The 13,329-nt window shown below is 35.1% G+C and overlaps 1 protein-coding gene and 1 pseudogene across 1 annotated transcript in view; both read right to left on the bottom strand.

Annotated features, from left to right (window-relative positions):
- Positions 1–13,329, bottom strand: part of CCSER1 (coiled-coil serine rich protein 1) — a 1,330,597-nt gene that overhangs the window by 119,613 nt on the left and 1,197,655 nt on the right. The window lies entirely within an intron of this gene.
- LOC110591346 lies at positions 7,633–8,918 on the bottom strand (annotated as a pseudogene).

Genomic DNA, 13,329 nt, shown 5'->3' on the forward strand with positions numbered 1-13,329 from the left:
AACACCTCCATTATGTCATATAATTACCATTGCTTTTTTGTAGTTAGAACATTTAAGATCTACTCTCTTAGCAACTTTCAAGTTTATAACAGTATCATTAACTGTAATCATTAACTGTAATGTAATTAGAATTAGATCCTCAGAATTTATTCATCTTACAACTGAAAATTTGTACTCTTTGACCAACATCTCCCCATTTCTCTCACACCCTGCCCTCTGGTAGCCACTATTCTAGTTTCTGGTTCTGAATTTGGCTATTTTTTTTTAAGATTTATTTATTTATTTATTTGAGAGGATGGGGAGGGGAAGTGGGAGAGAATTTCAAGCAGACTCCCAGCCAAGTGCAGAGCCTGACACAGGGCTTGATCCCACGATCCATGAGACCATGACCTGAGCCAAAACCAAGAGCCGGTCCCTCAACTGACTGAGCCACCCCGGTGCCCCTGAGTTTGGCTTTTTTAGATTCCACATATAGATGATATTATACAGTATTTGTCTACTCTCTGACTTATTTCACTTAGCATAACGCCTTCAAGGTCCATCCATGTTGTCACATGGCTGGATCTCCTTCTTTCTCATATCTGAATGATATTCCACTTTACATATATGCCACATCTTCTTTATGCATTCATCTGTTGACAGACAGGTAGGTTGTTTCCATATTTTGGCTATGGTGAATAATGCTACAAAGAACATAAGAGTGCAGACATCTCTTTGAGATTCTGATTTCATTTCTTTGCATATATACCCAAAAGGGGGATTGCTGGATTATATGATAGCTCTATCTTTCAATTTTTAAAGCAGTTCCATACTTTTTTCTATAGTTGCTGCACCAAATTATATTTCTACCAACAGTGCACAAGGGTTTCCTTTTCTCCACATACTTGCCAACACTTATTATCTCTTGTCTTTATTATGATAACCATTCTAACAGGAGTGAGGTGATATTTTGTTGTGGTTTTTGTTTGCATTTTCTTGATGATTAGTGATGTTGAGCACCTTCCCATGTATCTGTGGACCACTTGTATGCCTTCTTGGAAAAATGTCTATTCAGTTCCTCTGCCAATTTTTTAATTGAGTTATTTGGGGGATTTTTTTGCTATTGAGTTGTGTGAATTCTTTATATATTTTGGATATCAACCCTTGATCAGATATATGACTTGCAAATATTTTCTCCCACTCTGTAATTTGCCTTTTCATTTTGTTGATGGTTCCCTTTGCTGTGTAGAAGCTTTTTAGTTCGATGTAGTCCCACTGTTTATTTTTGCTTTAAGTGTCAAAAAAAAAATTGCCAAGACTGATGTCAAGGAGCAAAACTGATTTTTTACATACAAATGATTTCACTGGCAGAAACAGTGGAATTACCCAACAGCTAAATAGAATTGAATAGCTCTGAGTTTACAATCTGCAAGGATAATGTGTCAGTACATTTTATTTTATAGAAGAAATTAGAATTGGTTATTTGAACAAGTTGATTAAAGTATTAGTTCTAGAAGAAGCTTGAGTTATGTCAGGTTTTGTGAAACAGTTTTTGGAAAGCATTTCTAGATTCCTTTTCATGATCATATTTACAAACCAATAAATATTATTTGGGTGTTTTCCACCTACTTAATTAAAGTTATTGTTCTAATGATCAAGAAAACTGGAATGTCATTATAATTTTTCACCCATCTGTCATTTTATTATCTGAACTATTGATTTTTCTTCAATTTGTAAAATAAGGATATGAACACATTAATCCTCTAGCATATCTATATATTTATCAACCTGAAAATTGAATACATAAATACATCCAAATCACTGTTGACTTGGGATAAGTGCTTTTATTAATGACATTGATAATGTGAAAATTTTATCATTCTGTCTTTTATATGTAGTCAGCTATCTCAGGATGAAGATATGGAATAAAACTAGATAAATTAGATAATAGATCCCTACTATCCATAGACTTTATACTGAGTCTCATACTAATATTAAAAATAATAGCCATTATTTTCTGAGTACTGGCTATGTGCCAGGCATTGGGCTAGGCTCTTCAAATACTTTTAATTTATCTTCACAAAGACCCTAAGAAGTATGTATCATGATCTTTATTTTATAAATAAAACCTAAAATTAAAAGTTCAAATGAATTGTCCAAAATCAAAGAGCTACTAATTTGTAGGACTGGGATTTTAATCTAACTCTGTTGTGACTCCCTAAAACTCTGTTGTTTTCACTTTAACATATTCCTTTTAAAACAACATCATGACTAAAACATCCTAGCGCAACTACGGGCAAACCTACAATCTCTGGCTAATGAGACCAGCACTTGGTTTCTGCTCTTTCGTGATTTCTACTGAAGAGGACTTAAAGGAGAATACTGTATGAGAATATAGTGTTGACTATGCAAGGTGCTAAGCTTCATGAGAAGTTTAAAATGCCAGATTTTTTTTTTTCTCTTTGTATGCCCTACTGAGAAGCTTCCATAATAAAATTAGTCTCCTAAAGCATATGGCCTTTTTAAGTTATCTTTTCCACTAGTTAAAAATGTTTATGATGAAGTATAACTTTACTCAAATTCCATATGCTTGCTCATCTTAAGGAGAAGCTCTGCAGATTTTGTCTGGAGCTGACTGAAGCAAAGAATTCTGTTTCCCCTAATACCGTATAATATAGGCACTGGCAGAACACAGGAATATGAAATACGAAACAGGAATTTGGAGTTGGTAGTAAGCATAACTTAACTGGGGATAGCAAAGACCATCGACTGTCATTGAAGGAAATAAAATTTCAGAAAAGGCATCCATAAGTAATTTACCCATCTACCTATTTTATTCATAGTTCTATTTAATTATTAGTAAATATAAACTGTTTTGATGATGGATAAAGAGGACAGAATAGTTTCTGGGGGAAATAATGTACAGGTAAAGTACCCTTCTATGATTTTTTTTTAGTTTCCTCCTCTAGCTAAGACACATGATGGCAGTATGACCTGCCTCTATGATATTGCTAAGGAAACAAGTGGTCAATAAAATCTCTTAATATTCTATCAACTAGACCTGTCTCTATCTTTAAGTTGTACAAGTGACCTCAAAAAGCTACGGCAGGGCCAGTCGGGTAGATTGTGCCCATGAAAGTGTCTTGGTACTGGTAACAGATATAATGATACCAAGATGTCAGTGGTTATGATAGCAAAGATTTTCATTCAAACACAAAATCTGTCATTTTTTAATTATGAAAAATCATTTTTTAATAAAAATACTATAGATAGGATAATATTATTGGAAGTTTCATTTGGCACAAAAAGGCTTGTACACTTCTAATCAGTCCAAAAAAACAAAAATCAGGGGGTTACTACTGATTGATCTGGGTAGAAAAAAATCTTTACCGAAATAGCACCACAGGCTCAAGTGAGAACACAGATTCTTGAGTTCCCTTTGTTCATTTTAATATCAATCCCAGCCAAGACATTTTAGTGGCAGTTACAATTATTTTACAACTGCCTTGGAAGCTTGTCATATTGCAGCACTTACAGAGATGCTATCATAATAGCCTGTCTCAAGAAAGCTTCAGCGAAGCCTTAAAATTAAAGCTCACCAGTTGGCAAAGTCACAAATTGATAAAGTACAAGTGAATTGGAAATTCACCAGGTAGACAAAAGCTCCAAGTCATTTAAAAGCAATGAAAAATAGGTCACTGCTTTCATGTGTGCCAATCGCACCAGAATTCTAAAATAAAACCTAGTAACTTCTTACTAAGTACTTAAATAAAATCTTTAGATATTTTTAAGGCAATATGACGAAAATACATAGTTGTGCCAGACACACACACACACACACACACACGATAATATGAGTACACACACAGTCTTCTTAATGCCTTCAAAAGCCTCCTAAATCAGTTCAAAGGGAAAAGAATCTCACCACCAAGTACTGCCAGTTCTAGTGAGAGAATTGTTTACTGCATGCTGCAAAACAAGCAGACCATGGCCCAGGGGAACGAGTCATCACAGCTCTTTTAATGGCCTATCCATATTACTTCCTGACAACTGTGAGCCCAACACCTCCAGATCTGTGTGGTGTGGCTGGATCACCGTGAATCTGCATGATCTCATCTCCTAGGTGTATGTCTGGCCGTTTCAGCTGGCTGTGCACAGAGTTCTGCAACTTATTTGGGTAGATGACACTGGCAGTAACGATGTCCGATAGATTTTTCCACAATGTAGGCATTTCTCCTAATGGTGTTATTATCTTCCAAATTCAGTGATGAGGCTACAGAGTTTCCTTGTGATGCTTTGCATCTTACATTCATCCCTAATACCTTACCCACTTGTCACCTTGTCATGTTCTTTTAGGATGATGCACTGAGCAGTGTTCCCAATTTATGGTAGGAGGAAAAGAGCTTTGTCTTTCTTCATTTGAAAAATTTTGGCCCAATTAGCAGCATGATTTGGATCTTAAGCAAATAATGTTGAACTGAACAAATTAGTAAAATAGTATTTTCACCCATGGCACTGGAGAAGTCATCCGAGCAATATTTATAAAAGTAGACTATTTGTATCTACAGATTGAACAGTTGCACTTTCAGCCGGTGAGTTAATTTATAATTTTCCTGAAACCCAAGTTTGAATCATATACATTAGAATGTGCAAGAGTGGGTTTCTTAGCTGGTGAATGAGCAAAACAAATAGATTGATATTCATCTCTCAGTACTACTTATTCTTTGTCTATGCATATATATTTTTGTAAAGGTAGAGAAAAACATGTTCCAGTTTGAAAATGGAAATTCATAGAGATCCTATGAACAACTCTTGCAAAAATCTAAGATCTACTGACAGATGGCAAATATCAAGAATCCACATCAAATATATCTTAATAATCATTCTCTCTTCTGAGATTATATTCAACCTAAGCTTCCTTCTTACAGAGTCCTTCTGGTAACCATTACCAATCTATCAGAACAGGCATGAAAGATAAAATCTATTTGCCATCCCTTGTATACTATATATGAAGAGGCACTGGCAAGTTCTCCTTTATTTTGGTATTTTCCCTTTCATTTTAGTCCTTTACAATCTAAATGTTATTAACAAAATGAAAAAGGTTAATTGCATTAGAAGAGAGCTGGAATATTTAGAAAAAGGGACAATAGAATTATTCCCAACTATAAATGATTTAATATCTTCAATATTAGCATATTAGCCTTTAAAACCATCTTAGAAACCTTTAATGTAAAAAAGGTGCTGAATGGCTATAATCCATACAATACCTTATGGATGTAAGTATCTATTGCTTCACTTCAAATTTAACATTCAATTTAACATGTTCTACTTTCTTTTTTTTTATTATGTTAATCGCCATACATTACATCATTAGTTTTTTTTTTTTAAGATTTTATTTATTTATTTGAGAGAGAGAGAATGAGAGAGAGCGAGTACATGAGAGGGGGGAGGGTCAGAGGGAGAAGCAGACTCCCTGCCGAGCAGGAAGCCCGATGCGGGACTTGATCCTGGGACTCCAGGATCATGACCTGAGCCGAAGGCAGTCGCTTAACCAACTGAGCCACCCAGGCGCCCACATCATTAGTTTTTGATGTAGTGTTCCATGATTCATTGTTTGTGTATAACACCCAGTGCTCCATTCAATACGTGCCCTCCTTAATACCCATCACCAGGCTAACCCTCTCCCCACCCCCTTCCCTTCTAGAACCCTCAGTTTGTTTCTCAGAGTCCATAGTCTCTCATGGTTCGTCTCCCATTCTGATTTCTTCCCCTTCATTCTTCCCTTCCTGCTATCTTCTTCTTTTTTTTTTTTTTAACATATAATATATTATTTGTTTCAGAGGTACAGGTCTGTGATTCAACAGTCCTACACAATTCACAGCACTCACCATAGCACAAACCCTCCCCAATGTCTATCACCCAGCCACCCCATCCCTCCCACCCCCCACCACCAACATGTTCTTACTTCCTAAACTTCTTCCAGAATTGCACCCTCAGAAAGACACCTGGCAGTCACTATTGACTCTTCCAAAGCACACAAAATTAACTGTATTACCCCTTTTAATGTGATTTGTGGATTTTTATATTTGATAAATATCACAGATTTAACATAGGTTGGTTATGGTTAAATTCAATCCATGTAAGTGAATCATGAGATTTAATTAAGTATCTGTGATTTATACACAGAGTGTGTTGGGTATATGATTTGGGTCAACTCAGGGAAGAACTCTAGGCCTTCACCTATGGTGCCACGGCTCTCCTTGACTCTAACCTTTTAAGCACACCCTTTAAGTTGATGTGAAAGACAAGAAAGAAAAAAATAGTTGCCAATTTCAAGAAAAAAGATGGAATGAACACACACCCAATGACAATTACGTTTCTAAAAGACCAAACTAAACCAGAAGTCTTTCTGGTTTTTCTACATAGAAAAATACTATGTATAGTCCACTTTTTCCGAGTCATAACAGTTTTAAAAGCCATTCTCTATTGAAGAGATTTTTTAAAGTACTTCTTATCTTATTGTTATCTTATTTCATAGAGAGCCAGTGGGATTTCTCAGTTGAAATGTCAAATTTATAATTAGGATTCCTACAATACAAAGTTTATCTTGCTTAAAGACATAAGTACCTTTTCAAAGAGTTGAAATCTGTAATACACCAATTAGATAAATCTTCATTGAATGTTCCACATATAAATTAATTTTATACTACTTTTTTCCTTTTGATGTTCTAATAAAATAATAAAGTATTTTGAACAGTGAACCTTAAGATTTGTAAGGCAAAATTTATGAGATTGTGTAATTTATGTAGATAAAAGATTGAATTTTGCCTAATTCCCTTTAAGGGAAATATTTATTATAGTAGTGTATTCATTATCACTAAAACAAGAAGCACTTATTTACATTTTAAGATACACAATCCTTCAATACAACTTTTTTGTGTCTGATGTTTCTAAAACATTATTACATCACTCAAGTAAAACGATTTGTTCCCTTTTCAGTTACAGAGTTAAGTCCATCATTTAAAAAAGTGAGTTTTAGTAATTCCTAAAGTTAACTCTAATGATTAACATTAACTCTAAATAGAAATTTTAAATGTCAGGAGAACATATCGAACATATCTATACAACCAAAATGAAAAAGAAATCATCCTCATTTCTTGGATTACTAATAAAATTTACTACTGTGATTGCTTCCCTTTCATCAAATAACCTATTCCTATGATCATAACGATTGTTTTATTATCTTCATATTTTCCTTTATTTTATATATTTATAAATATTTATATATTTATTTAAAATGTAAAGTTTCAGAAAACAATTTCAATATTTCATATACACAGAATATAATGACTTGTATTTCAATAAAATGCTGTGAATAAAAAAGGATTTCAACTGTCTGATAAAGAAGAAACTAGGTCAGTTAAAATAATTCTCTTTCAATTACAGGGTAAAAAAATCTCATTTATTCAGGATTTTTATTACTTTAGAATTCATGACAATTAGGGCAATGACGAGATTGAAGTTTACTGTTATATTATCTCTGAAGAAAAATTTCACTCTTTAACACAGTCAACTTTCCCCTATATCTTTTTTTTTACTTCTCAACTTTTTATTGGCCTCCTGCTCTCCAAAGAGTACCCTGTGTCTGCTCCCTCAAAGCCTCAAAACTTTTGTGTTATTGGTCTCAGACACTTTGCCTTCCACAGTTCTGCAGGCGGTGGTCTTTTGGATGGTTTGCATGGAGTTGCATTTGTCCAGGGTGTCACCAAGATTGAAATCCTCTCTGTTTACCAGGAGGCAGTGGTAGGTGGTGATCTCAGCCTCCAGCTTGACACTGATATTCATCAGAGCCTCCTACACCTGGGTCTGGTGCTTCCCTTCTGCACAAATCTGGGACAGCTCCAACTCCAGGTGCAGCAGGATCCCCTTGAGCTGCTCCATCTGCATAGCATAGCAGATCTCCGCCTCCCTCAAGTTGTTCTCCAAGCTGGCATTGAGATTTCTCATCAAGTCCTGGTGGGTCTCCAAGGACTGGGCCATACATTTCAGCTCCCTGAGCATCATTTCAGCTGTTCCTATTTCAGTGGCCTACACAGTGACCACTGTGGTGTTCTCCTTAGTCTTCAGAGATCAGTATTTGTCCAGCTCTTCTGGGTTCTTCTAAGCCAGCTTGTGGTACTGGGCCTGGCTATCTGCCATGATCTTTCTGAGATCCTAAGATTTGGGGCATCCAACTCCATGGTCAACCCAGAGTTAGCAATCTGTTTTTGTATACCTTTTAGTTTCTCCTTGTGGTCCTTTATGAAAAGCAGCTCTTCCCTGAGAGTCTCAATCTCCATGTCCAGCTGCAGCCAAGTGACAATTGGTGTCATCAACAACCTTGTGAGGTCCATGGATGTCACTCTTCACAGACTGGTGCATGACCAGCTCTGTCTTATATTTGACTCTGAAGTCATCAGCAGGAAGAAGGGCATTGCCAATCTGTAGAATGATGCAGACACTGTCCACAGAATTTGTAAAGATCTGAGTCCTCAGCTCCTTGATGGTCTTGAAGTAATGTCCCCAGCCCCTGACCTGGGTTTCTTTCTTCTCCAGGTGTTCCCAGATTTTGATCTCCAGTCTCTGGTTATCAGCCTTCCAGCTCCTCACCCTCTCTACATAGGAGGGCAGACAAACTTTCAGGTCTTACATAGTCCCTTTCTCACCCTGGATGCACCCTATGCCCACCAGGCCCCTGGCCATCCCCATGGTCATGCCCCAGGACTTCCAGCTGGCCTGTAAGCTGGCAGAAAGGGACACCAAGATCCATAAGCCTGACTCCCAGCGCCTGCATAGATTCTGGCCATGCTGCTGAGAAGCTGGACCCAGTGTCTGGGTAACTGCATGGACCTTGGGTCCCGATAGCTGGAGGAGAAGGTGAAGTGAGTGGCCAAGCTCATACTGTTCCAGGAGGAACAGAAGATGTCAGAATTCAGGCTTGGGCCACCTCCCCTACATCTTTTTACCCTTTATTGTGAGTATGCTTTTGTTTTAGTAAGCATCAGTAGAAATTTAAATTATAATTTATGATTAAGCAAACTAAATAGATGATGAAAGGCTCTTAATTTGTCCAAAGTTAATGCATTCTCACCAGTTACCTGCTTCTCCCTTGGTTTACTCCATAGACTGTGGTCCTCAGGAGGAAAAAAACTGGATAGACTATAACTATTTATGAGAGATTAGCTACATGTGTACTCAGAATCTGTTCTTAATCATTTGTTCAAAAATAGTTACCAAGAGCTATTCTTTTTGAAAGATACTGTGTTGGCTTTAAGGGGGCCAACAATAAACAAGGTAAAATCTCTGTTGTGTCTTTGTTTTCTCATCTGTAAAATGGGATTCAAGTGGTAGTCATTGCCTTGGGTTGTAGTGATTAATAAGATACTATAAATTCTAAGTAACAAATTGAAATAGTTATATCACATGAAAAGTGTTCAATAATATTAGCTTATTGACGTCATTATCATTGCAGGCTGTTAAGAAAATATTTTAATATTCCTGCAGTATGCTGACTCTCAATACTTTGTGTTGAACCTTGAGGTTTGGGCTATGAGCAACACTTGGGAAATCAGTTTACAATGTATAGATAGTGAGGGAACTCAAGAGATGTTTACATAACTTAGGAAGTATGTGTTTACATTTCAAGAGACTGAGACTCAGGATCTTGGTGACATCTCTAGGTCATATAAGCTGGAGATAATGGGGTTTGCCTGCCCATTGGAGAGATTTATATTCCAAAAGGTTGGAGAACCCATTACCCTTTTCTTCCCATCTCAAAGGAACAGAAGTTTTTCTTTTTCCCCTCATTTTTTGGATATGTGCAGAAGGTAGCTTTTCTACAGTACAGAGGCATTTAAAATCCATTTTTTTTCATCCCCTCATGGGGTGTGAAGTCATTATCATAGGAGATTTTACTAGTTGTCTTTCATTGTGTACTGCAGGAGTAAACACTGGGGTAAAGGGGGACAACAACAGTGACAAATGACTGATATGTTTCTAATCCAGAACATCTTAGGTGCACATTCAGGATGAAATTAATAACAATGATTATTCCAAACCAACAACCATCATTATCATCATCATCATGGCAGAGACTAGCTACAGTCTAGCTGCTAAATATGCAACAAATGGTATCTTTACTTCCTGGGCTTTGTTGTTCATCAGTATAGTCAGGTAACTAAGATTTGGCCAATAGAATATGGGCAGCAGTGAATGCCACCTCCGGGGCCCATAAAACCTACTCTAAAATTCCCTGCATGTTTTCTCTCCTTTCATCTGCTGGATGGAAACAGAAAATCCAGTGGGATACTCAAATCTTAGATGTTAATCAAGCCACTAGACTGAAAGAGCCTGGGATTTAGCAAAACTATATAAAGGAGCCTTCCTCTAAACCCACCCTACCAATTGTCATTATTCTTAGATGTAAGTGTGAAATAAATCACTTCATTGTCAGAAGCCTCTAAGATTTGCATATGGCAGAGGGATGTTACAGATTTTAGCCTATGCTAATAGAGAAATTGAGTCTTATTAATTATTTAAAAAGATTCACAGTTGTACGTGTAAAAAAAAAAAAAAAGGACCAGTGGAGCTCTTTGTATCCTCTCCTTTCCAATGGAATCCAGATAACTTTATGAATCAGGCACATTATATGTGTGATTATCTTATTCCATCTTCACAACAATCCTTTAAGGTAAATATGTTCTAAAAGTCATAGAAAATGAGTTTTCTATCATTTCTTATAATGAAGAAACTATTTAAAACCCTAAAAAGGCAAGAAAATGGAACTTTTGTCCATTGTTAAAATGACAAAATAATGTGAGAAAGAAACCACCTCATTTTCATGCAATTTTCAATTCCTCCCATGAGTTAGAGATCCAGGAAGACATAGGCTTAGGGGCAGAGAAAGAGTTAAACACTATCCAGCAGACAAAATACATATAAATAGTAAGATCCTTGACTTCATAAATGAAGCGTATATTCAATCTAAGAATAAGAATAAGAATCCACTTTATATTGAATGGTCTACTTCTTAAATATTTTGATTTCTACTTTAAACTCACAATGTCCATATTTTCTTTCTTTAGACTAATTTAAAATAACAATAGAACATATTATGTATATGTGTGTGCATATATATATGTATATATATTCTCTCATTTGCAAATCTAAAAGAGAGATTTATTCTATTCACACCTCCCTACAGAAGGTGCTGACCATGATTTCTACTGCTTAGTCAAATGTTCCTGTGATATGCTCTAGTATCCTTTGATGATTACCCTATCCCTTGAAGTTATGCAAGAAGGTCTACACATCTTCCCTTTAAATGCTCTGCATGTCACTGACTGGGGTGAGTCACCATGTCATTTCTATCCCTCTGGTCAATAGCAATGTTAAAGTAATAGCAAGGTGATGAGCTCTTTTAGCAGCATAGGATGGTTATCATGTTTAGGTGTAAAATAATCCAGTAAGCAAGTAAACAACAGAATGTTATAAACTGGAATAATTGTAACAACAACAAAAAAAGTTAAGAATATTAACGTTAGAGGAAAAGGCAGGACTTGAAAAAAATGTGATGTTAAGGATATAGATTTTTGAACAAGATTGACCCTCTACTATACAGATATTAGAAATTGTACATAGGTCTTAAAGACGGAATCATCTCTAAGGTAGTAGAAAGAAGAGACTCTTCTCCCAGTTATTTTTTATTTTGGATTGTTTCTGGGAACCAGCAACCAAGAAACTATGTTACCACAATCCCTAAATAGTCATTCTGCAGCTCCTTGACCCTCCACTTCACATAACACTCACCATCTATATAACTAAATAATAACCATAACTTCAACTCTAACAGCTGGTTCTCCCCAATGCTTTTCTTTCACTAAAATTTTCTATTAGAGTAATAATACTTGTATATGAATAGGACTTTGTAAACAAATTGATATAAGTCAATATGTTACCATTTTTTTGATTAATAAAATCTATAAGAAACATTATATTTTATGTCCCACAAAGCACTCTTAGCAAAAAACATATTTTATTGTTCCATTTTTTTTCATTTTTTTACTCAACAAATATTTATAACTTAATAAGATTAATTGAAGTTAGAGAGAAAGTGCCCCTTATTTCAAGAATGTCACTATCACTTCAAAAAGGGTCTCAAAGAAACTACATATTTAGTTGAAAGTGTATGGTAAAAAATTATCAAGGGTTACTTTAAAATTGACATATTATAAAAAACTCAAATCAAACAATTAATATTTTAAAGTAAATGTTTTCTGGACTAAAAAAAATAGAATTTGAAGATATTCTTGAACTGGGATAATAAAGGTAGAAATAAATTGTACATGATATATATTTTCAGTCAAAATAAACTAAAGAATTAATTAAGTGTATTTATACCATTTATTCATGTGATTTACTTACAGTAGACTAAAGAAATAATAGGAATATTTAGGTATGTCAAGATAGAGATGGGAGCCATACAGTCAGTCTTTGGGAAGATGTAGATTTGGAAAAGTTTAAAAATTGGATGAAAGTCCTCAACAAAAAGAGAGACAAACCAAGAAATGGGCTCTTAACTATAGAGAACAAAGTGCCAGTTACCAGAGGGGAGATGGGTGTGGCTTTGTGTGAAATAAGTGATGGGGATTAAAGAGTATACTTATCATGATGAGCACTGAGTAATGTATAGAATTGTTGAATCACTATATTGTATCCCTGAAACTAACATAACACTGTATGTTAACTACACTGGAATTAAAATAAAAAAAATTTAAATTAGATGAAAGCTTTAAAACACATGGATTATGTGCTCCTTTCAGTGCTATGAATGTAGTAGTTATACAACAAATATTTCTTGAATTAAATAATTAAATGATTCATCTTCTATTTTATTTTTATTACAGGGATTGTAATATAAATGTATGACCAGAAAGAATGACTTGGACCAAGAAAAGATTAAATTCATAAAATGTCATTTTCACAAAGTAAAGTTAGTAGTATTGGAAATTTTTATTTATTCATATAGGCAAATGAGATAACATTTATTGGACACAGTAGAAATATCTGTATTAGTATTTGAGTGAATCTGATTCCTGACCAAATTAAATATTACTGAAGCAACATTGGGAAATAATATTAAAGCTCTAATTCATAAATACAGAAGGTATGGCTGAATGGTGACTTGCACCTAGTAACTTGAAATCATTAGACTTGGAATAAATAAAATGATGGAAATACTGCAGGAAGTGGTGAAATATGATTTTTAAAATTCAGTTTTCAGAATAACTTCAAAACCTGGAAAAATCTTCC

The sequence above is a fragment of the Neomonachus schauinslandi genome, chromosome 2, assembly GCF_002201575.2.
Source record: "Neomonachus schauinslandi chromosome 2, ASM220157v2, whole genome shotgun sequence".
Classification (NCBI taxonomy): Eukaryota; Metazoa; Chordata; class Mammalia; order Carnivora; family Phocidae; genus Neomonachus; species Neomonachus schauinslandi.